Genomic DNA, 5,281 nt, shown 5'->3' with positions numbered 1-5,281 from the left:
GAAACCCTGCTTCCTGGCATTTCCTCGTATATATTGTGGATGCTCCTGACACATAAACACACACAAAATTCACCACCACCACCTTCACACACACGAGTAGAAACGAAACAAGGCAAAGAATGCATAACCGTTCTTCACCGGGAAAACCTGTTCATCAGATTTAGAGAGAGAAGCTAGACCACTCAGAGATCTAAAATAAGGAAGAATAAATGAGGACGAATCTGTTGATTCTCACCCAATCCCTGTTTTCTCATGGTTTTCAGGTTTTAAAATGTGTCTTGAAGATACCGCCTTATAACCAGAGTCAAAATCTATCACCAAGATAAAAGAAACGGTTTAAAGTGTCAGTGAAGGGATGGGAATGTATAGCCTTCTGCATTTGCCTCTCCCTGCTTGTTGGTTTCTTGGGAGCCAGTGTAAATAATTTAAACTGCTGAGTTGTATTCTTGAATATCTGTCATTGTGGCAAGGTGTGAAACACAGGCAGCTGGAACATCTTGTCAAAGGACCTTCTCAGGGACAGAAAATAGGATGTCGACTTGCCCTTCAACAAACAGTGTTTGTGACTGCATGCGTCTTTGGAGACCTGGATGGACATACCAGAAGCAGAATTTCAAAGATAGAAATAGAAATAGAAGTTTCTGGCAGTTTGAAAAAGAAAACCAGGCCCCCAAACGATCCACAGATAATAGCAAAGTGGTCTCAATGGCTAGACAAGGATATTCGTGAGTGTGGCTCCTCCAAAACCAGCCTTCCCACCCCAAAAGATATTTTTAAGTGTTAGTTCCACTTACACCACACTAGTTCTTGAAAGATTTCAGTTCACCAAAATCGCTTTGTGGGTGTGTGATCTGTGGGGAGACAATACCTAAATATACTCTTCCATTAAGCCTTTATTGACGCCCACTCTGTGCCCATTAGAGTATAGGGTAGAAAAGAAGAAGGTGAGAACTTCCATCATCAAGGAGCTGAGACAAACATGCAAGAGTGTGTAACTACAAACTTAGGTAGGATTCGTGCTGTGTAAGGTTTCAGAGGATTAGTTCATCAGGAAATGTTTAGATGCCCCTAATGAGCCCTACAAATGGTGAGAACCCTATTGGACACCAGGGAAATACAAGATGACACTCAGATGCTCTTCTCCAGGACCTTAGCATCTTCTTGGAGAAGACTTCTTACAAGATTTTCAATGGGAAGCAATGTGAGAGCAACAATATAGGATAAAATACTAAATTATGAGGTACGAAGAGAAGTAATAAATTGAGGGTTAGGAAGAAGGAGAGGGGTGCCTGGGTGGCTCAGTTGGTTAAGCATTTGACTCTTTTTTTATGTATAGATTCTTTTTTTTTTTAATTTTTTTATTAACTTGTTTTATTTTATTCTATTTTTTTTTTAATTTACATTCAAATTAGTTCGCATATAGTGCAAAAATGATTTCAGGAGTAGATTCCTTAGTGCCCCTTACCTATTTAGCCCATCCCCCCTCCCTCAACCCTTCCTGTAACCCTCAGTTTGTTCTCCATATTTATGAGTCTCTTCTGTTTTGTCCCCCTCCCTGTTTTTATATTATTTTTGTTTCCCTTCCCTTATGTTCATCTGTTTTGTCTTTTAAAGTCCTCATATGAGTGAAGTCATATAATTTGTGTCTTTCTCTGACTAATTTCACTTAGCATAATGCCATCCATTTTCATCCAAATAGTTGCAAATGGCAAGATTTCATTCTTTTTGATTGCTGAGTAATACTCCATTGTATATATAGACACCACATTTTCTTTGTCCATTCATCCACCGACGGACATTTGGGCTCTTTCCATACTTTGGCTATTGTTGACAGTGCTGCTATAAACATGGGGGTGCATGTGTCCCTTTGAAACAGCACACCTGTATCCCGTGGATAAATACTTAGTAGTGCAATTGCTGGGTCTTAGGGTAGTTCTATTTTTAGTTTTTTGAGGAACCTCCATACTGTTTTCCAGAGTGGCTGCACCAGCTTGCATTCCCACCAACAAAGCATTTGACTCTTGATTTAGGTTCAGGTCATGATCTCATAGTTCATGAGATCAGGCCCTGCATCAGGCCCTATGTGGACAGCACAGAGCTTGCTTGGGATTTTCAGTCCTATTCTCTCTGTCCTTCCCCCTCCCCCGCTCATGCTTGTGCTCTCTCTCTCTCAAAATGAATAAACATTTTTTTAAAGGAAGAAAAAGGATAAAAAGTAGTTGAAGTCTTCAATTCAATCCAATTCAATTCTACACACCTTTGTGGAACTCCTTGCATAGGTAAACACTTAGGAGAGGAAACTAAAAGGTCAGTTTTGGATAAAATAATTTCTTCCCCTCAAAGCACTTACAGTTTAGCAAGGCAGACAAGATATATGAGTAAATATAACTAATACTAGATGCTGTCAGTTGAACTTAATATGTCTGGCCCTACTCACTCAGTCCAACAAAAGACAGATAATGAGTTCCAAATCACTTAGGAGAAGATTTTGGCAACAAAACAAAATCAAAAAAAAAAAAAAGAGGAAAAGGAACAAGTAGGAGAAAAAGAAGGAGAGGGAAAAGAAAAAGGAGGAAGAGAAAAAGAAGAAGAGAAGGGAAGAGAAGATCTTGAATCAGAAAGGTTTAAAACATAAGAAACTTGCCATTCACATAACTTCAAGTCCAGAGGTAAAATGATCCCAGGCTGACATTACTTCCAACTATCTGCCCTTCTGTCTTCGTTATTGGCTTCTTTCTAAAGCTAGTTCCACTTGGACAGCAACGTGGCTGCAGCAGGAATTATTTCTAGATACGACATCGAGTAGAAAATAAGGGACAGTTGTGTTTAGAGGTTTCTCTCCCAGAAGAACCCCAGGAGACTTTTGTTCACATCTCATTGGCCAGAGTCAATGTAGTCGTGGAGCCATGACCTGTACAGTCACCTAGCAGGGGCTGGGCCCTGTGCCTTAGACACTACACATAAGACCAAGCCCCCCTCCTCAAAAACCTCATCCACAATGTAGGGAAACAATAACATAATACCCACTTACAGCACCATGAGCTATCAGAACACTCAAGAGTGAGGGGCACCTGGGTGGCTCAGTCGGTTGAGCGTCCGACTTCAGCTCAGGTCATGATCTCACAGCTCGTGAGTTCGAGCCCCGCGTCGGGCTCTGTGCTGACAGCTCGGAGCCTGGAGCTTGCTTCGGATTCTCTGTCCCCCTCCCTCTCTGCCCTTAACCCACTCGCATTCTGTCTCTGTCTCTCTCAAAAATAAATAAACATTAAAAAAGAACACGCAAGAGTGGTATTTTGCAGGGGTGTGGGGTGGAGAAATGATGAAGGAAACTCATGGAACAGTAAAGGTAGCTGGTGGAAGAGGAGGAGGTTGAGAGATAGAGGAGTAAGTCCCAGAGAGAAAAGTTAGTTCCAAGGCTAGAGGCAGAATCTGAGTCTTGACCAGATCATGTTCTAGGCACTGCTGGGAGAGTTATATTCCCAGTGCCTAGTGAACTGGCTGGAAAATATTAACCCTCCAATAAATGCCAGCCTGGCGTCTGAACAAATGAGTGAATTAATGATCCCAGAGTCTAAAACATATCAGGCAGTTTTGTGTATCCAGTGGGAAGACTAGGGTTTTTCATGCTGTGCACAGGAGTTACAATTTCATCTTGAAGCTTATGCACAGTTGTTGGATATTTTACGTACAAGGATGGCACGATCACATTTTGGTTTTGTACAAGATCAGTCCTGCTGGAGTGTGCTCAAAGAAAGACCCTAGCCAGCACGATAGGTCAGCAAGTGTCTGCAGAGACACCTGATGAAGAATTTTTGCCTTCATTTCTTCAGCTCAATGGGACTACTGTTTGCACTACTCTTTCTCTGGTCTTTGCAACGGCTTGCATGTAGTTGCAATGATATTTCCTCACGACCTGCCAGCATCCTCTTAGGAGAGAACCTTCCTGCTAAACAAAAACCCTATTATTAGTTGACCAGCTTCTGGAACAAGGAATTATTTTTTAAGGTGTGATTTTTCAACTTCCTGTAGTGACTGAGCATAGGATTAGCCAAGAGATTTCCTGCCTCCATAAAGGACTCACCCAGTCAGCTCTTCCCTGCTTGCTTCCTATTGCCCCTGCACAGCTCACTCCCAAAGACCAATTGCTGTGGGCTGTCAGTACTTCATCTATTTAAAAAAAAAAAAAAAGGGCAAGGGGGGAATCAAAACCTGATTTAGCCTCAGGGAGTTGTTGAGGGTGAAGAACATTCTGTCTGCTAGGTGCTCTGAACTCTTCAAAAGAGTGAGGAAGGTATATTATTCATGCAAGACAGTGTTTTCCACTCTCCTCACTGGGGAGACCCTCACTGGGGAGCGGAGATGATAGAGCACTGTCCCTCCCACCATCTCTGCATACTCTCACACCAAGCGCAGCCTGGGAGACGAGGAGTGAGGGGGGTGGGGAGGGGACACGTTGCCCGAAGCCCAGCCCCGAGAGAAGAGAAGCCCACGGCAGGTGCACAGTACGCAGCCCTAGAGGAAGTGCCCGGCCGCCAGCCAGCTGTGGTCTGGGCCAGGCTCAGAGGCTGCCCACTGTGGCCCAGTTCCTCTCCAGGGCAGAGATCCTCCCACGACTGCCCTCCTCTCCTTAGCATAAGCCGCATCTTAAACCTTAGGTCAGAACTTGAGGCCCATTAGTAGTGAATCACTGGGACTAGAATTCAGTTCAGCCGACGACGCACAATTGTCGGGGGGTAACAATCAGGGTTTTTAACCATCCCGCGTGTTGGCCTGTTTTTCCTTTTGGCGAAAGTCACCACCTGAATAGGATTAGAGAAAGCAAAATATTGCAATTCACTGGAGATCACATTTCCCTCTCCTCAACCTTTGCCTCCACTTGCTGCTGAAAAACAAAGGATCAGAAAGGCGACCCCGGTGCTCCGGCCGGCAGAGGAGCGGGGCGCGGCAGGGCAGGGTCGAGCAGGCTCAGCCCCACCTGCTCAGGCGTTCCGCATCACTGGCTGGCATGGAGAAGTTCACTCTGCCACATCAGCCCGGCACTTAGTCGTGCACACGGCCAGACGAGGGCTTCGCCTTCCAGAGGCCGTGCAGGGGCCAAAAGAGTCAGAGTCGATGTTTTTGCCTTGAGGCAAAGATCTCTGGGTGCAAAATGTCCTTGGAGAGGAGCTGGCCTGTGTCTCATGTTCTTCCAGCGGGGAGCGAAAGATCCAGTGTCCTCACTTGTGCTGACCAAAGGACAACAGTATGGGTCTCGGTACCACGGCGAGCAGCATCCTCACAC

Source organism: Panthera tigris, chromosome D4 (assembly GCF_018350195.1).
Source record: "Panthera tigris isolate Pti1 chromosome D4, P.tigris_Pti1_mat1.1, whole genome shotgun sequence".
Lineage (NCBI taxonomy): Eukaryota > Metazoa > Chordata > Mammalia > Carnivora > Felidae > Panthera > Panthera tigris.
This window is presented reverse-complemented; position numbering follows the sequence as displayed.